General features: G+C 37.9%; 1 protein-coding gene and 1 pseudogene across 13 annotated transcripts in view; both read right to left on the reverse strand.

The window, feature by feature from the left end:
• Senp7 (SUMO specific peptidase 7) overlaps positions 1-21,512 on the reverse strand; it is a 208,182-nt gene that overhangs the window by 64,834 nt on the left and 121,836 nt on the right. The window lies entirely within an intron of this gene.
• Positions 9,239-20,340, reverse strand: LOC106010506 (TLC domain-containing protein 4 pseudogene; annotated as a pseudogene).

The following is a 21,512-nucleotide window of genomic DNA, read 5'->3' on the forward strand; positions in this document are numbered from 1 at the left end:
TAAAGAATCATACCACAGTGATATATGTGCACCCATGTTCATAGCAGCACAGTTTGTAATAGCTAAAACTTGGAAACAGCCCAAATGCCCATCAACTGGAGACTGGATAAAGAAAATGTGGTTTTTTGATAAAATGGAGTACTACTCAGCCATAAATAATGAGAAATTAGAGACATTTATAGCTAAGTGGATGCACATTGAGACAATACTCTTAAGTGAAATAAATAGGACACAGATGTGTAAATACCGAATAGTTTCTCTGGTGTGAGAAACTGAAAGTGTAAATAAGGACTAAATGTATACTAGGTAATGTGAAATAGGAAGAAAAGGGGCAAAGGGGAAGGAAGTGGGAGGGCTAAGGGAAAGGATAGAAGGGAATGGGATTCATATGAGAAAATGGAAAAATAGGAACAAAATCTTTGTAAAGAGGGAGGGCTGGAGGGGTTGAAGGGAGGGCTGGGCAAGGGTGAAAAACAAGAACCAAGAGAGACTATGTAAAGGTGCAAATTTCCAATGATGAATGTCATTATATTGTATACCTAAAACGTACCAATGATTAGAATGAATAATCGATAATGTAAAATAGGAAGAAAAGGTCCAAAGGGGTAGAGGTAGTGGGAGGCACAGGGGAAAGGAAAGAAGGGAAAGGAAAAAATGCTGAGAAATGGAAAAAATGGAAATAAAGTCTTTGTAAATAGGGAAGGGTGGAGGGCGTGAAGGGAGGGCTAGGAATGGGGAAAAAATAAGAACCAAGATGCATTATATAAGGGTACAATTCCCAATGAGAAATGTAATTGTGTTGTATACCTACAATGTACCAATAAAAGTATTTAATACAAAAAAAAAAAATGATAAGTTATAGGGCCGGGGAGTTAGCTCAGTGGTTTCGCCGCCTGCTGCACAAGCACAAGGACCCAAGTTCGATCCCCAGTACCAAAAAAAAAAAGTTATAAATTTAAAAACTACATTATCCAAATACTATCAATGTAGTATCAGAGTAAAAAGAGTAGTATTGCTGCTATTACATTTATTATCCTTTTCATGTTTACTTTTGGGCAATTTTCCTTAGTTTTATATTTGAAATTAAAACATCAAATATTCAAAATCATAAGACTTGGCAAGCTTAAATTATAAAAAGGAATCAAGTCATTCCACTCCTCAAGGCTCAAGAATCAACTTTGAATGAGAAAAGCATCTAAATAAGAGTACTGTATACCTCAGCATTTTCTTCACTGACAATGAAAGCCTAAAGAAAGATCAATTTATTTTTCTCCCCAGCAAAATTATTACTACAAGTTCTATAAATACAGAATGTGTTCTTCAATGATGAAAAGATTTATTGTTCAGATACTCATGTTTCTCCTAAGAAACAAATGGTATAATTCTTTTTCTAACACAATACACACTTTAAAAAATAATTTCACCCATGAGCTACATTATGAAGTATGTGGCTGCAGAAAAGAAAGATGTTACAACATGGGATTTTTTTCCTGAACAAGCGCTAACCAACAATAAAAATGAACAATCAATTATTTTCAAAACATAATGTCATACAATTCAAACGTATCCATGCTGAAGACAAATACAGCTCTAATATAATCCCAATCAAAATATCAACAAGATTTTTGTAGTATCTGATAATCTCATTCTAAAATGCACATGACAGATATCATACATATTTAAAGACAGATCCTGGTATATATTTAAAGACAGCAATGTTGAAACTCTATTAGTTTCCAGCCTCTGGTAACAAAAGAAAATGAATACACTAGAAAAAACCAACATCCCTGAACAAGAGATATATAAATATGCACATTATTCAAGTTACCAAATAGATATAATAAAAGTTGAAGAACATTTTGCAATGCAAAAAACTTTGTGTTATTTTTAAAAGGTGTACTATGTACCTATAGGTGGCTATAGATAATAATAATGTACTGCTTGCTTAAAAAGCTAGAAGAATGATTTTGAAAGTTTTCACCACAAAGACATGATAAGTGTATGAGGATATAGATACATTTAATGTAATAAACATTATGTATTGCATACATGTATTGAACATTACATGGTACCCCATTAATATGTACAACTTTTATGTTCTCATGTATCAGTTAAAAACTAAATTAACATAAAAAAATTTAAAGGACCAAGCAAATATATCTTAAAGTTATAAAAATATACAATAGAATAAAGACAGATATATAGACCAAGTGAATCGACAGCAGAACCTAGTAATAAACCCTCAAACACCTGGTAAAAAAAGAGCTTTGACAAGGTTGCTAAAATAACTCAATATGGAAATAATTCTCTTTTCAACAAAGGGTACTGATAACACAGAAGAGTCAAATGCAAAATAAAGAACTTGAGCACCAAATTCTTTTGTATTACACCACATATAAAAATTAACTCAAATAGATGAAAGACCTAAATGCAAGGCAGAAAACTGGAAAACTATTATGAGAAAATACATAGGGGAAAATCTTTATTATATTGGATTTGGCAATAATTTCTTGAGTATGACAACAAATAGTCAAAAAGGAAAAAAGATAAAATACATTTCATTAAAACTAAAAACTTTTGGGCATCAAAAGGACACTATCAAAAAAGCAAAAATACAAACCACTGAAAACATATGTAAATCATTTCTCTCATAAGGGATTAATGTTTAGAATAAATAGTATAAGGGCCAGGGATTTATTTCAGTGGTTCTGCTGCCTGCCTCACAACTGCAAAGTTCCAAGTTCAATCCCCGGTACCAAAAAAAAGAATAAATAGTATAAAGAGCCCTTAAACTGAGCAACAACAACAGCAAAATAACCCAATTCACAAAAAGGGCAAAGTTCCACACATGATGGAGCATGCTTGTAATCCCAGCACTCTGGAGGCTGATGCAGGAGAATCATTGCAAATTCAAGGCCAGGCTGAGTTACATAGCAAGACTCTGTCTGAAAAAACAAAATTTTAAAAATAGGGAAAGTATCTGAATATACATAAATGGCCAGCCGCATGAAAAGATATCCAATATCATTAATTATTAGTGAGATGCAAACCAGAACAACAATTTCACATAGATTAGGATGAGAGAGAGAAGAAATTAACAAATGTTGGCAAGAACATGGAAAAACTAGAACCCTGTACATTGTGGTGGGAATGTAAAAACAGAGTAGGCTTTGTGGCATTATAGTGGATCCCAAAAAAGACAATCATAAAACTATCATATAAAAAATTAAACATAATTACCAGCTATTCTACTCCTTGGCATATATAGCCAAAGGAAGTGAAATAAAGTCATGAACAAATTCTTGCATGCTATGTTTTTTTGTTTGGTTGGTTGGTTTTTTGAGGCAGGGTCTCCCTTTGTAGTTCAGGCTGGCCCCAAACTCACTATGTAGCCCAGGCTGGCCTGGAACTCACAGAAATTCTCCTGCCTCGGCCTCCTGAGTGCTGGGCTTATAGGCATGCACCACTACGCCTGGCTATGCACGCTATCTTTTCATTATAGCACTCTTCACTATAGCCAAAAGGTAAAAACAGTCCTACTGTTCTCCAACAGATAACAGAAAAGCAAAACGTGGATACCACTGGCCTACAGGAAAGAATAAGCTGACACATGTATGGATGAACTTCGAAGACATTATGCTAACATACAAACCAAATCAGATACTAAAGGGCAAATACTGAATGATTCCATTTAGAGGTGACTGAAATAGGTATTCATAAAGTCAGAAAGCAAATCAGAAGTTACCAGAGGCTTGAGAAAAAGGACAATGGGGAGTTATTGTGTATAGAGAGCTTTCATCTGACATTAAAAAGGTGTGATGACAGTTACACAACAATAAACATAAACATTAAGAACATTACGCTATACAAGACAAGCCATTAACTAAAAGACAAACATTATTCCATTCACATGAGGTACCCAAAGTAAAATGGTAGTGCTCAGGGCCTGGAATGAGGGAGAAAATGGAAGGTGTTTAATAAAAGTTTTGAAAAAGTATTGTGGTGGTGGCTACATAGAAATGTACAACGTACTTAACGCCACTGAATTTTTCACTAAAAAACTGTTAAAATGACAAACTTTGGGTCATCCATATTTTACCACAATATAAAAATACAAAAAAGTACAAAAATTTACACTAAGTGAAGGATATGGAAGAGCTGGTCTTACTAGTTTCATAATATAACATACTATAAAATAATAACAAGCATAGATCGGTATATGAGAATTGGCTGGAAGATGATATAGAAGAATTTGATATATGATAGACAGTGGAAACACTAGAAAACTGAAAACTTTTAGAGGAAGTTGTAGGAAAACTGAGTGGCACTAGAGAGAAAAATACATCTAATACTGTAAGATAAAACAACCTGCTGATGAACAAAAGTTAAGCTGTAAGATTTTGTTTTAACCAAACTACTAGAAACAAAACACTATATTTACTACCTTAAGAATAGTTTCATAAGCCGGGGATTTAGCTCAGTGGTTCCACCACCTGCTTTGAAAGCACAAGGACCAGAGTTCAATCCCCGGTACCAAAAAAAAAAAAAAAAGAATAGTTTCATAAGAACTAAAATAAACATATTACAGAGAAAAATATGGTCTGATTAAACCATATACATAGTAAGGACTTCAGCTGTTTGTTTGGTGTGAAAGGAGCTTAAAACTTGCGACTCCACACAGACAACAAGCAAAATGCTGAACTAAATTTTCTTGTTGCATGTGACAGAGAAATAAGGACACAAGACAAACCACAGCCCCCCAAACTGGAAAAACAATCAGGTAGATATAGAGAATCAACACTTTCCAAAGCAGAAACCCAAGGGCAGAAAGTTTCCTAAGAACCATTGCCAGATTATGGAAAACTAATTGATGCATTGCTGAAGGCTCAGTGTAGACAGGTCTCAATACTCCAGGGGACCCAGTCAGAATGTGAATTTTATCTCTGGGAGATCAATTAAGCTCTTTTTTTAAAAAAACCAAGTTTATAGAGTATCAGAGAGAAAAAAAAACTCTCATGGTTCAACATAGGAGGTTCAACATTTTTAAATAAACCAGAGAATTCTGTTCTTTTTTTTTTTAAGAGTCAACTCCTATATTAGGATTGCAAAAATCAAAGTGAACACACACACACACACACACATACACACATACACACACACACAGTCATTTATTTTCATGTTAAGGCAATACTTTTGATAATCAGAATGCTTGGATTAAATTATTTTATTCCTTAAGAAGACAGAAGTTCAAAGCAGTCAAAGTGCTGAGTAAGCAAGTGTGCATGTAACCTGAGTAAAACACGAATGCTGATTATTTTGTCATTTTGGTCTAGTCCAGAAGAGGTCTATTTTAGGAGCATGACAAAAACATACTGCATAAGAAGACTATACTGATGATGTCAGGTTCTGAACTAGGGAGATTTTACACACAGAAATTTTTTTTTTTTAGAAAAAAGTGAAAGGGAAGCAGACAGCACAGTTAAAATGCTTTTTTTCTTACTGATCTCTTCTACAGTGTTAGCCTAGTCCAGTGGTGGCAAACCTATGGTGCCCATGTTGTAATAGCTGTATCACTGAAAGCTCTAAAAGGTTCACCACTACTAGCCTAGTCATTTATCACTGTGAATTCTTAGAAGAATCTCATCCTTAAAGGAGGTCCACAATATCTGCCTTAAGCCTTATTACAAAACAAAAAGAAATAAGTTGATAAAATGTTGAACTAGAAGTAAGTGACATCTAAAAAAAAATCTTAAAATCCAAGAAGTATATTCCATGATCAAACTATTGGAAAATCCTCAAAGTGAGTAAAATACTTCATCGCTAATAGATTATTGCATATCTAAAATAGAAAATATCACTTTTAATAGCATGGAGAAAATATCATGTCAACACTTTAGAAATAGAAAACCTATATAAGTGTTGACATAAGAAAATAGTACAACACAAAAAAATTGTGAGAGTTATTTACAGATTTAGAAGTAGTTCCCATCTTTTCAGCAAAAGTGGTAGCACACTAAGTACACTAAATTACCACATTCATCTTTCCACAGAGAAGAATATTAATGCAGGCTACGAGATTTCTTTTTTTTTTTTTTTAAAGAGTAGGAAAAATTTATTGAAAGAAAGAAAGCTTCTGTCTAAGAGATACAGAAGGGGGACCAGAAAGTGGGTTGCCCGCCCATCCCACTTTTCAAAGATGTTTTATACAGCAAAGCCGTATGGTGAGGAGGGTACAAAGTGGGTCAAAACTGTAAGACCCAATGGAAATTTAGAAGGTGGGGATGAAGTGGGACAAAACCATGACCAACCAATAAGATTACAAGTACAGCCACCCAGGTAATATTGATTAAATGGGGATCAAATGGAAAGACAAGTCACATACAAGGAATTTCCCATTTAGAATATCAATCACTGCTACCTATCTCTAGGGGAAGTAGTACTTCTTTTCCTTTTTATAATGCTAACCAGTAAATGTGCCTCAATTGTTCCCCATGTTGGTTCCTTGCTGTGTTGACTCCTGGAGGGCTGGAGCCTTAAGGGAGGCCCTGTCTACCTGCCAACAAGATATCTAATTAACTTACCTATTTATAATACTCCCCCTTCTGAAGAAGTACCCCTAACTGCTGTGAGGGGGCAAAGGGAGAAGACAGTTCTGGCTACTTCTAGCTGAAGAGGGTTGTAGTTGTGGTCAGCAGTTAGAGTTACTCTACAGAATCTATCTAAAGGCCCTCAATAGGTGCCAGGCATTGTCATCTTGGTAGCTATATAACTTTGAGTCTGGAGGAGACAAAGCCAAAGAAACAGTTAATACATGGACCAAATTGTAAGGTCAGCAGAATTGCTATGAATATAGCCAACAAGGGTCTCCACCAGGAGGAACTAGTAATAGTCTCCCACAAAGAGGATAAGGAGAAGGTCCAGGGGACTTCAGAATCCAACATAGAAGTCATATTGTATAGTTTAGCAGTTACAAGCTGTTTACAAGGTTGATCTGGTGAATTCCAGTAAAAGAAGTCTAGCACATTTGTCACTGGTTCCATTTGTATGATTGGAGTTTGGCAGCCTCTAGGCAGGAATAAACAAAACTTTTAAGAAAACAGAGCATGTGTAATCTAAGCATGAGCACACTAGAATGGAAGGGCAGGTTGGGAAGAAAGTCACACTTAGAAATTGAAATAGTGATTGTAACCTGCTCTTAGATTGTTTTATTGATAAGAGGTTATCTATAAGTCAGATACTTTGTCATAAGTCTCTCTAGTTTCAACTGTAAGAAAATAAGAGACAATTTGAAGAACAAATTTCACTAAGAAATATAAAACTCTAGTCGAGCTCTTATTGATTTTACCACAGATTTTTTTTCTAATGATCCATAATCATGGTCAGCTACTGGTAGAGCTGGAAACTGCTAGAAGGGGTCAGTGACTGGAGCCCCTTTTTACATCTAGCTTTATTTCTATGGCATTATTTTATACCTCTTTTGGTTATTCTTTTCTGCTGGGTGTTTAAGACCAAGTTAAAGTGAGACCTGTGTCAAATCAGTATGAACCTCTTGCTATCTATCAAGGTCAGTTAAGTCTCCTCAGGCATTACTTTGAAACCATGCGTAGAGCCTCTCAGCTCCTCTGTCAGTGTCAGCCTTCAGGATGGGTCACGGCTTTCCTTGACCATGTTACTTTCAGAGAAAGTGTGGGAGATTTTTCCCTCTTGGTGACCCTCCTTTGGCATACGGTACATTTGTCCCCTGGTGCCCAGCAATCTCCCTGCTCAGGAGGTTGAGTGACTTACCAAAGATGTAGGATCCTATAGGAAAGGTTCCTTTGTGTCCTGGTCTTTGTTGACCTTAAGGGGCCAGGCCCAAAATATTGGCTGTCCTCTTAGCCCAGTTACCTTTCTAGTTTTGGTCTCCAGACTTTAATTGTTGAACACCCAGAAGAGAAGAACAGTGACGTAAGTATTTTAGTAGGAGCAGTGAGCTTAACTATTATAATAGTTAAGGCATCAAGCACTTTTGAAGTATAAAGCACAGTTACGGGGCTGTTACTTTTTATCAACCATGGTTGTTTTAGTAGTTGAATCCCTGTAGAATGTTAACAGACAACAGTTGTATATTATAGAGAAACTTAAGACCAAGAGCCACACATGGTATTTGAGCATGACAATCATGATGACACTGTCTTTGTAACACTTACGTGTCTATCTTAGTACAGAATAGTCTTTCAGTCACTTTCATCTGATCACAAGACACTAAATGACATAAAGAAAACTCTTATTTGTTATCCTTCAGTAGGATGCCATCTAAAGAGAACATACATATTGGTCTATAAAGTTACCTTAGGAGTTCAAAATGTCTAGCCTCTAATTTTAGTGTGTGACATTGTTTCAACTGTTTGGTGACTGAGCATCCCTGAGTGTGGTGACACATATAACATACATTACATAAGTTTTTAAGAAAACTATTATTTGACTGGTTTTCTCATGCTGGCTTGACATGTACTTCTTATCACAAGTAGCTGGAGTGCAAGAGAAAGGCAGATACCTGAGTCAAAAAAGATCATTACCATAAACAATATCTTAGAAGACCTGAATGATATTTACTACACCATGAAATAACAATGAATATCAGTTACATGAAACCCCTTGTCATTTAATTTTGTTTTGTACCAAGAACATTTTAAATAAAACCTTATTGTTTTTTCACAGAAAACTTAGTCCATGACCAATGTATACCTATCACAATGATATATTTAGAGATGTATTTCCCACAAGGCTATGGAAATTATTGGAATCCTCTTTGTGAACAAACACTGGAAAAAAATTTTTCCAGGCAGCCACTCCTTTATTTACCAAGGGGAGTCCTGTCCCCATTGTTTTCCTAAGCCCAAGAGTCTTTAATTATCTTAACAAATTTTTAGATGACCTGTGAGAGCCAGATCATAACAATTAACACATTATTTTCACCAATGAAAGATTCCCAAGTTATACATAGACAACAAGATTTCTGAAAAGATTCACCACTGTTATCTATAATTTTTATTTAAAACTTTAAGATTTTATCTATGCTTATAATGCAGAAGAAAAGAGAAAATCTTGGAATAAGACTAAATTTTAGTTTCTTCTAAAAAGAAGAAAATATGACACTGAAACCCTGAATAACAATTATAATTCATAAGAAGCACAAGAACATGCCAATTCACCCTATTAGTAGATATAATGCTGGGTAGTAACGAAGACTGCTTATCTAAACAAAGCTGTTTAACAAACCACACCTGTAATCAAGCTTTCCATTTCAAAGATTATTACTGGCTTTCTTCTGTCTGACGAGAGAGATGACTTTGATGCACCCTTTAGAGATTTTGATCATCCACATGACATTCATCACATCCAAAACAATACAAGTACAGCTCCAGGAACACTGGATTACAAATCCCAGCCTGATGTAGGATTCTGTTCCATATACGGAATACAAGAAGCTACAGAAAGGTGGTATTACAACAATCTGCACAATGAAGAACACTACTGTAATGAGAATTCCATTAACGACATTAGCTTTGGAAAACTGGATACTTCAGAGCTTCAAAGAATCACCACTGATTCATAAAAGGGCTGGAAAGCTCTGCAAACAGTCAAAAATTTGCAATGTACCCCAGCACTTGATATTTTGGCACCAAATATCTAAAACCTCAATTTTCTTACAAACATCGCTATCACTACAAAGAGAATGCATACAGCACTGCACAATGATGAATTATGAAACATTTGTCACCAATCACTTTCCAATAGAAAATGAGAATCAACAAATCAGAAATGAGGTAGCCTGAAGCACTAGCAATATTTAGTTTCACAAAAGATGAATCGCTCCAAAGTGGATCAGCTCTAGTGGCCTCATCAAAGAAGAAAATATATAGGCCCAAAATCCTAATCACCAAAGAATGGCATGTAGATACTACCCTTGAGTTCTATTCGATCTTCTTTTTCAAGCTGAGACTAAAACTTGAAAAGCTAGTTTGAGATAAAACTTGAAAAAACTTTTGCAGAAAACCAGTAACTTACAAAGTGGAAAAGAAACTGAAAGGTGAGAAAGCTGGTACAAAGAGTGCTGATAACCAGTTTGGTGTCGGTATACATGTTTCATCAATAGTTGGTAGAGGTATCAGTCCATAGTCAGCTGGCTCTGAGACAGGGATGGCAAACAGGCATCACAGAGGAGAAACAATACAGCAAGCACAAGGTAGCAAAAGCAACAAGAGCCGTTCTTAACAAGGTCAGCGCTCAAAAGAAATTATTTTAGCCAGGTCTGGTGGTGCCCATCTGTAATTCTACCACTTGGGAAATGGAAGCAGGCAGATTGCCAGACAGCCTGGCTACATAGTGAGTTCAAGACCATCCTGAAATACATACCGAGACACTGTTTCAAGTCCAAACTGAAGCAGGAAGGCAGAGTGTGGCAAAATTGGTTGGAGGAGTAACTAACTTGGAGGAGATCCCAGGACCCATGTGCCAAATAATTCCCAAGGCCCAGTATATGGGCTTTTCTTGGGTTCCTGCAGTGTGTGAGAAGAGAAGAGAAGGCCAGAGCTGCCTTGACCTTCCATTGCAACTTTCTTCACAGTAGCCTGCCCTGTGGCCAGGGTATGTCTTTATTTTATTTTGACTTGCGGTTTTTTTTCTCTTTTACTCAGCCCAAGCCTGCCCTGCAGAGCCAGTTTCTCCATTACCCTTCACTTGTAATTTTTCAAATAAACTTGCCATTATTTTTGTTTTGCTCAATTCCTTGTTCAAGATGGAAAGAACCTGGAAACCAAGACTCCAGTACATCAGAACCTGATAACAAAACACTATTTTATCAGAGCTTAAAATATGAACTTTTTTCAGTGCATATCCAACCTAGGAAAAGGGAAGTATTCAAGTCAGCTCCTTCTAGCATTCCATATGAAGGAAGTATGCACCTTGACCTGGCTACAGCTATCCTGGTGTTAACCACCACCACAGCCCCTGAGTACAGTCAGTTTTCTCTGCAATTTCCCAGCCTACTTTAAACAGACAAAAAGCATTAGAGTAGTATATGGAGGTTTATAACCAAACTTTGCCACCAAAAATGTATTTAGCTTTGGATAAATCAGGTATATCCACAAAAGTGGATGAAGTCACTTTTTTTCCAAGATGCTTTATACATACAGTACCTCTCCTTCTGACCCAAATCACAAGGATTAACCTGGTCTTGTTGTTGCCAGGACCATGCTTCTCTCAGTAAGCCCCTCATAAATCTCACTCTGTGAAATCCTGGCTGTTTGCCTCTTCCTTGGCCTCACAGTGCCCCAAGGCCAGTTCTCAAAATCATGGGCCTGCGCTGTGCCAGAACAGGCAAGGAAATACAGAGCTCCAGAATGATCCTGCCTTCCACATGAAAGGGAAAAATGCCTAACCCCAACTTACTCTAAGCATGCTGGTTATCTAAGGGATAAGAGAGACTAAGGTGGCTGCAAAGCACTTGTAAAATTAACAGGACATAAGAAAAGTCTCATTAAAAGAAGAGTTGGAGGGATCAGGGAGGGATGAGAGGGGAAAGGGACAAAAAAAAAAAGAAAGTGTATATGTATATTTACAAACTCGCCACAATAAATGTAATCATTATGTACTGCAATCATGTGCTAATAAAACAATAAAAATAAGAGACTGAGACTTGATCATAGGCCTATGGGATGCTCTTCAAGGCCACTCCCTTTTAAAGCTACATCACTAAAACCTACTTGCAACAATTGCTTTATCCCATACATATCCAATCTCCCCCCCCTCCTAAATTACAAGATACATCACAAAACAGAGTTTGAAGACACAGAACAATTGTCAGAACTAGATTCAGATATGTCAGGGATGTTCCTATTATGAGACTGGGAATTTAAAACAATTATAATTAATATGCTAAGGGATTTAACAGGTAAAATAGATAAATGTAAGAATTAATGGGCAATGTAAGCAGAAAGATGAAACTTCATGAATGCATCAAAAGAAACAGATCAAAATACAACAGAAATAAACAATGCCTTTCATGGGCTTATTTAGGGACTAGACAGAAAAAGGAAAGAATCACTGAGCTTGAGTATACATCAAAGCAGAAAGTTCCAAAACAGAAAGAGGAGAAAAAAGACTGGCTAAAAAAAGTACATATATTATCAAAAAACTTTGGGACAACTACAAAAAGTGTACTGAAGGCATAATGGTATTATCAGAAAGAGAAAAGAAACAAAATACTTGAAACAATAATGACTGAGAATTTCCTCAAATTAATTTGACACTAAACCATAGATCAGGAAGTTCAGGGAACACCAAACAGGATAAACGCCTCCCCCCAAAATGACCCTTAAGTGTAGTATATTAAACTGTAGAAAATGAAAGATTAAAATTTTTTTAAGTCTAACATTGGAGGTTTAGTTCAGTGAGAGAGTGCTTGCCTCATATGCACAAGGCCCCTGGTTCAATCACAGCATACTCCCTGTAAAATAAGTTCATAGAGACAAAGATAAAAATTACATCTTACTTCTCAGAAATCATGCAAACAAGAAAACAGTGGAGTAAAATCTTTAAAGTAAGAGAAAAAAACCCAGCAATCAAGAATTTTTCTACAAAACCAAAGAAGAAAATGCATCTAAAAACAGAAAAACATTCCGTGGCCATTTTTCTTTGCAAAACATGTTAAAAAGTTCTTCGGAAAGAAGACAAATTTTAAAGGAAAGAAACTCAGATATACATAATAAAAAGGAGATGCTGAGAAAGAATAAGTGACAATAAAATAAATAGTTGTGCTTTTCCTATTATTGTATTGTAAATACCAATATTAGAAAAGAAAACAGGAACAGTAATCTAAGTTTCAACCTTATGCCAAAACTCACAAGAAGAAATAAAAGTGTGATATCGAGACTTTATTGCTGGCATTTCCTTTAAGAGTGTAACTGGAGTTTTCTTCTTTTCAATGTTCCAGTTCAGCTACTTAGCTGGATTAAGCCTACCACTGTAAAATGGACTCAAATTCAGGACAGCTGGAACTTGAGAGTCTTACCCTCAAATCCTGGGCCCATCGGTTCCAGCTTATCAACATCCACTTCCATGCTGAATAGTTCAAAAACTGGTATTATATCATCCTGAAATCTTTGATAGAATTTACCATGGAATCCACTCAGCCCTATGCTGTTTTATAAGTTTATTAATTACTGATTTATTGGCTAAATATTGGTCAGTTTAGATTGTCTATTTCGTCTCATGAGTTCTGGCAGACTGTCTTTCAAAAAATTTGTACACTTCATGTAAATTATTAAATATGTGACATAACATCAAAGATGTATAAAGAAAGAAAACATGGCCACAGGCAAAAATATGGACAATTGGGCTGGGGATTTAGCTCAGTGGTTTCTCCGCCTGCTGCGCAAGCGCAACAACCTGAGTTCAATCCCCAGTATCAAAAAAAAATGGACAATTATGGAAGTATTATTATAATTGGTTTTTTAACCATATTTTGTTTTCTAAACAATGTAAGAGACTAATACTTTTTTTTAACTTTATTTCCATGTTTATTACATGTTTGTCTTTGATGTTGAGTACATATTAGGACTGATTTAACATACCGCTTGGGAGAAGATTCGACGTTCTCCACTGAATGGGTTAAAAAAGAATGTAAAACTACAAAATACTAGTTTAAATGTGAGTTCTAAATTATGGTAAAAAGAACTATAAATACCTTGCTATTTTTCTCTAACCAAGATGAATTTCATTATAAAAATTTTTCATAACAATTTATTTCAAGAAAGGAAGTAAGGGATAATCATAAAACTATTTAAGTACAGGGTACAAATAAATTAAGAATTTTAACACACAACTTCTATCTTCTATTTAAAATTAAGATTTGAGAGGGATTAATTAGTGTCAACTATAGATCTAATGACTTAAATCCACCTGCTTTTGTCAAAAAGAGTTAGGCTGACTTAAAGGTGACAAAAACCAGTTCTATTTGGCATTCATGTTTCACCATTTGGTGCTCAGAATGGGGATGGCCAAATACTAAGTATGTGTTCAGAAATTCAGAAACTAATGCATTTTTAAAAACAATTGTTATGCTTCTGAAAACAATACACAGAGAAGTAAATTTTGCAACATCAATAACTGAAAGCTATAAAGAAGGGTCTTTTGATGTTAACTGAAGTTCAACTCTTATGAAATCAAATTTGATTGTAAATAATTGTTAAAAGTAATCCCCATGGTACCCACAAAAGAAAATAGCAGTATAAATCACTTTCTGACTGCTAGCACAAAATACCAGACACTACAACTTATATGAGAAGAGGGTTTTTGTTTTTTGGGTTTTTTTGAGACAGGGTCTCATTATGTAGTTCAAGCTGGCTTTGAACTCACAATATAGCCCAGACTGGCCTCAAACTCATGGTGAAACTTCTGCCTCAGCCTCCCAAGTGCTGAGATTACAGGCATGCGCCACCACACCTGGCCTGAAGAGGTTTATTTTGGCTTATAATTTTAGTGAGGTTAGCCCTGTGTGGTTGGCTGGCTCCAAGTCAGAAATGGCAGGGCTCAGCCAGGGATTTAGCTCAGTGAATCCGGCGCCTGCCTCACAAGTGTAAGGTCCTGAGTTCGATCCCCAGTACCAAAAAAAAAAAAGAAAGAAAGAAATGGCAGGGCTTGGCAGAGGAACTGTGCTTAACCAATAGTGGCCAAAAAGCACTGAAAACCAGTGTCATGTGAATATCGCCATGGACTGGTGCCCCCGAGTGACTGGATGCCTGAACTTGGTTATACTCTTCTCTAGATGGTCAAAAAGCAAAGTCTTTCAAAGAAGTTTATCCTTTTACACTCTTGATACGTAGGGTCTGGCCAGTGTTCACCTCATTATGTAAAATGAATTTAGTCCATCCTGAGATGCCCTGAAGCTATCAAAGCCACAATGAGATATCACTTCATTATCATTAGGACAGCTTTCATCAAATAAACAAAACACAAGAAATAAATATTGATAATGTATGGAGGAAATGGAAACCTTGCACATATCTGGTGGAATTATAAAATGCTGCATCCTCACGCACTACCGAGGCCCCGAGATGCGCGGAAGACATCGAGTCGCCCCGCTGCAGACAGGCAAGTCTGCTCACGCCCTACCGAGGTCCCCAGTCATGTGGAACGCGCCGAATCGGCCCGCTGCAGACAGGCAGGTCTGTGCATGCCCTACCGAGGTCCCGAGTCACGCGGGAGACACCGAATCAACTCGCTGCAAACAGGCAGGTCTGCCCACAACATACCGAGATCCTGAGTCCCAGGGTAAACGCCGAATCAGCATGAGGCAGACAGACAGATCTGTGCACGCCCTACCAAGGTCCTGAGTCACACAGAAGACGCTGAATCACCCCGCTGCAGACAGGCAGGTCTGCCTACCCCATACCGAGATCCTGAGTCGCACGGAAGATGCCAAGTCAGCCTGCTGCAGACAGGCAAGTCTGTGCACGTCCTACCAAGGTCCCAAGTCAGTCGCGCGGAAGACGCCGAATCACCCCACTGCAGACAGGCAGGTCATCCCACACCATACCAAGATCCTGAGTCGCAAGGAACACGCCGAATCAGCATGGGGCAGTCAGGCAGGTCTGTGCACGCGCTACCAAGGTCCCGAGTCCTGCAGGAGACTTCAAATCACCCCGCTGCAGACAGGCAGGTTTGCCCACAGCCTACTGAGGTCCCGAGTGGCACAGAACAGGCCGAATTGGCCCGCGGCAGACAGGCAGGTCTGTGCACGCCCTACCGAGGTCCCGAGTCATGCAGAAGATGCCGAATCACCCCGATGCAGACAGGCAGCCACCTGGTTCCACACTACAAAGACACAGAGGACACCAGACCACCAGACCAAGGTACTGAGTCCCACTGTTCCCGGGCCAGAGGTACGGGCTTCTGACCCACGGTCCCAAGGCTCCTGGTCCAGAGGAAAGGGCTTCCCGGTCACCATACCTCCTGCTGCTTCCAGCCAAGAGGAAAGGGATTTAGGGCCAACTCCTGTCCAGCTGCTCCTGGCCCAGAGGAGGTAGCTTACAGGCCACCAACCCTCCCACCGCTCCAGCCCAGAGGTGGGGGCTTCTGAGCCGCCATCCCACTGCTTCTGCTCCAGAGGAAGGGGCATCCCGGCCACCATCCCTGCCGCTGCTGCTAGCCCACAGGAAAGGGCTTTTGGGTCACCATCCTTACCACTGCTCCCGGCCCTTGTCCCACCTCTCCCAGCTCAGAGGAGGTAATCCATGCAGGCCCTAACAGCCCACAGCACCAGTCGAAATGAGAAAACATGTAAATAAGTCTCAAAACCAGACTTCCAGATCACCTACAGCAACCCCAAAGGGAAATGACATGGAACACTCTGATACTCAACCACCTGGACCCACTGAACTGGCAACAAAAGGGGATCTGGAAAAAATAAAATCAGAAATAATTTCTCAGATAACAGGAGAAATTGTGCCCCTAGTGCAAGACATGATTAATAAATCTAGAGAGGAGCTCAGGAACATGATGGAATCCCAACATAGGAAACAAATGGAATCCATAAAACAGATGCAAATAGATTTGCAGGACATGAAAAACTCCACTGAAAGTATACACAACAGAATGAGCGAAGGTGAGGACAGAATTTCAGATATAGAAGATAAGATTGCAGTTACTGACCAGGAAAAGAAAAATTGCTTCAAAATTTTAAGGGAACATGAGAAATCAATCCAGCAGCTGCTAGATGATGCAAAGAAGAATAACATAAGACTGATTGGGCTCAAGGAAGAAAGAGGAGAGAGAGCAGATGACATAAAGAATCTCTTCACAGAAATAATGGCAGAAAAATTCCCAAGCAGGGGAAAAGAGCTTCACATACAGGTAAGTGCAGCACATAGGACTCCAAATAGCCTTGATCAAAAAAAATCTACACTTAGGCATATAATTGTTAAGATTCCAGAAACACAACAGAAGAACAAAGTTCTACAAGCAGTCAGAGAAAAGAAACAAATCACATACAAAGGAAAGCCCATCAGAATCACAGCAGACTTGTCAACAACAAACCATCAAGGCAAGAAGAGCTTGGAGTGACATATTCCAAGCCCTAAAAGAAAACAGCCTCCAACCCAGATTGATGGACCCTGCAAAACTATCTTTCAAAATGGATGGAGAAATAAGATACTTTCATGATAAAGAGCACCTTAGGAACTTCATGAATACCAAACCAGCAATCCAAAGAATTTTACACAATATCCTAGAAACAGACATTGAGGATCACAACTCCAGGAAGAAAAGCAGAATGAATCCATCTGGCATGACAAGAAATTAAATGTAAAGGGGGAGAACCCAACAAAAAGAAAATGTCATGGCAATGACAACTCAATACGTTTCAGTTATAACCATCAACGTTAATGGTCTCAGTTCACCAATCAAAAGAAATAGACTGGCAGAATGGGTCAAGAAGCAAAATCCAACAATATGATGCATACAAGAAACACACTTAATTCAAAAGGAAACTCATAGACTGAAAGTTAAAGGGTGGAAAACAATACTCCATGCAACGGGAACCCCCAAAAAAGCAGGAGTAGCTATCCTCTTGGCAGATCAAGTAGATTTCAAACCAACACTGATTAAGAGAGAAAAAGAAGGACACTACATCCTTGTAAAGGGAAGAATCCAAGAGGAAGAGATGACAATCATAAATATCTATGCACCAAACACTACTGTGCCCAACTATATAAAAAAAATACTAACGGACATGAAAAGTCATATATGCACTAATACAACTGTAGTGGGGGACCCCAACACCCAACTGTCACAAATAGATCAACTAGACTAAAAATAAGTAATGAAATACTAGAACTCAATTGAACTCTTGAACAAATGAACTTAACAGATGTTTACAGAGTCTTCCACCACACAAAATCAGAACACACATTCTTCTCAGCTGCACATGGGTCATTCTCCAAAACAGACCACATACTCACACATAGAACATGTCTAAGTGAGTGCAAAGGAACTGAAGTTATCCCCTGTATATTATCAGAACATAGTGGGATGAAACTAGAGATCCATAACAAAAGAAACTCGAAAAATTTCATAAGCACGTGGAAATTGAACAACACACTTCTGAATAACCAATGGGTCACAGAGGAAATTAAAGAAGAAATCAGACAGTTCCTTCAGTTAAATGACAATGACAATACAACATGTCGGAATCTATGGGACACAATGAAAGCAGTCATATGAGGGTAATTCATAGCAGTGAATACACATATTAGGAAAACAAAACGATCCCAATTAAACAACCTGATGCTGAACCTCAAGCTTCTAGAAAAAGAAGAGCAGGACAACCCCAAAGCTCATACAAGGGAGGAAATTATAAAGATCAGAGGAGAAATCAATGCAATGGAGACTAAGAGAACGATACAAAAAAATCAATGAAGCCAAGAGTTGGTTCTTCAAAAGAATCAACAAAATTGACAAACCCTTAGCCAACCTTCTCAGAAAAAGGAAAGAAAAGGCCCAAATCCATGCAATTAGGAATGAAAAGGGTGAAACTACAACAGACCCAACAGAAATCCAGAGGATCATCAATACCTACTTCCAGAACCTATACACCAATAAGATGGAAAACACAGAAGGAATGGACAGATTCCTAGATACACATGAATTACCAAAGTTGAATGAAGAAGACCTAAAAATTCTGAACAACCCAATATCAACCAATGAAATCGAAAACGTAATTAAAAACTTATCAACTAAGAAAAGCCCGGGCCCTGATGGCTTCACTGCTGAATTCTACAAGATATTTAGAGAGGAACTGCTGCCACTACTGTTGAAACTCTTCAATGAAATTGAAAGGGAAGCAATACTCCCAAATTCATTCCTGGAAGCAAGCATCACCTTCAGTCCCAAAGCAGAGAAAGACCCAACTGAAAAAGAGAACTATAGGCCAATCTCACTAATGAACATAGATGCAAAAATCCTTAATAAGATACTGGCAAACAGAATGCAGAAGATCATCAAGAAGATCATACACCCTGATCAAGTGGGATTCATCCCAGGGATGCAGGGATGGTTCAATATACGAAAATCAATTAATGTAATACACTATATCAATAGAGCCAAGGACAAAAACCATATGATTATCTCCACAGACGCAGAAAAAGCATTTGACGAAATCCAACATGCATTTATGATAAAAACCCTACAAAAAATTGGAATAGATGGTCTCTACCTCAAACTGATAGAAGCCATCTATGAAAAACCAACAGCCAATATCATACTAAATGGTCAAAAACTGAAATCCTTCACACTCAAATCAGGAACAAGACAAGGATGTCCACTATCACCACTCTTGTTCAATATAGTTCTGGAAACATTAGCCACGGCAATTAGACAAGAGAAAGAAATAAAAGGAATAAAGATAGGTAATGAAGAGGTCAAACTGTCATTATGTGCAGATGATATGATACTCTATATAGAAGACCCCAAGAACTCCACCAAAAGTCTTCTAGACTTAATAACCAAATTCAGTCAAGTAGCTGGTTACAAGGTCAACACACAAAAATCAATAGCTTTCCTCTACACCAATGACAGACTCACTGAGAGAGAAATAGGGCAAATAATTCCTTTCACAATAGCATCCAAAAAACTGAAATACCTAGGAATCAACCTAATGAAAGAAATCAAAGACCTCTTCTCTGAAAACTATGGCATTCTGAAAAGAGAGATTGAAGATGATATCAGAAAATGGACAGACATCCCCTGCTCCTGGGTAGGAAGGATTAATATAGTGAAAATGGCCATACGTCCAAAACTGCTATATAGATTTAATGCAATTCCAATTGAGATCCCAGCAGCATACTTCACAGACCTTGAGAAAACAATCCAAAAATTCATTTGGAGTAAGAAGAGACCCAGAATAGCAAAAGCAATTCTAGGTAACAGAGACATGGCAGGGGGTATCACAATCCCCAACCTGCAACTCTACTACAAAGCTACTGTGATAAAAACAGCATGGTACTGGCAAAGAAACAGACTTGAGGACCAGTGGAACAGATTAGAAAATGCAGAAACAACGCCAGACACACTCAGCCATCTCATCTTCAACAAAGGAGCCAAACACTCTCACTGGAGGAAAGATAGCCTCTTTAATAAATGGTGCTGGAAAAATTGGGCTTCAACTTGCCAAAGATTAAAATTAGACCTGTATCTCTCACCATGCACTAAACTAAAATCAAAATGGATTAAAGATCTAAATATTAAAATAGAAACTCTGAACCAGTTGGAACAGAGGTTAGGTAGAACCCTTGAAGACATCGGTGTAGGAAAAGATTTTAGGAACAAAACCTCAGTTGCCCATGAACTAGCACAAACAATCAACAAATGGGATCTCTTCTTATTACAAAGCTTCTGCACAGCAAGAGAAACCACCAGCAGTGTGAAGAGACAACCCACAATGTGGGAAAAAATCTTCACCTGCTCTTCCTCAGACAAAGGTCTACTATCTCGAATCTATAAAGAACTTAAAAAGATCAGACCTCCCAAATTTAAAGACCTAATCCAAAAATGGGCATCTGAAATGAACAGACATTTCTCAGACAAAGAAGTAGAAATAGCAAAGAAATACATGAAACAATGTTCAACATCACTGGTCATTCGAGAGATGCAAATGAAAACAATGCTGAGATTCCACTTCACTCCAGAAAGAATGGCTGCTATCATGAAATCAACCAATAACAAATGCTGGCGGGGCTGTGGGGAAAGAGGAACCCTGCTCCACTGCTGGTGGGAGTGTAGACTGGTGCAAGCACTGTGGAAATCAGTATGGAGATACCTCAAAAAACTAGGACTGGAAGTCCCATTTGACCCCGCTATTCCACTGCTGGGGATCTTCCTTAAAGAATTTAAAGAATCATACCACAGTGATATATGTGCACCCATGTTCATAGCAGCACAGTTTGTAATAGCTAAAACTTGGAAACAGCCCAAATGCCCATCAACTGGAGACTGGATAAAGAAAATGTGGTTTTTTGATAAAATGGAGTACTACTCAGCCATAAATAATGAGAAATTAGAGACATTTATAGCTAAGTGGATGCACATTGAGACAATACTCTTAAGTGAAATAAATAGGACACAGATGTGTAAATACCGAATAGTTTCTCTGGTGTGAGAAACTGAAAGTGTAAATAAGGACTAAATGTATACTAGGTAATGTGAAATAGGAAGAAAAGGGGCAAAGGACAAGGAAGTGGGAGGGCTAGGGGAAAGGATAGAGGGGAATGGGATTCATGTGAGAAAATGGAAAAATAGGAACAAAATCTTTGTGAATAGGGAGGAATGGAGGGGTTGAAGGGAGGGCTGGGCAAGGGTGAAAAACAAGAACCAAGAGAGACTATGTAAAGGTGCAAATTTCCAATGATGAATGTCATTATATTGTATACCTAAAACGTACCAATGATTAGAATGAATAATCGATAATGTAAAAT

Source organism: Heterocephalus glaber, unplaced genomic scaffold (assembly GCF_053883595.1).
Source record: "Heterocephalus glaber isolate CG9 unplaced genomic scaffold, H.glaber_assembly_v1.0 deba00000122, whole genome shotgun sequence".
Lineage (NCBI taxonomy): Eukaryota > Metazoa > Chordata > Mammalia > Rodentia > Bathyergidae > Heterocephalus > Heterocephalus glaber.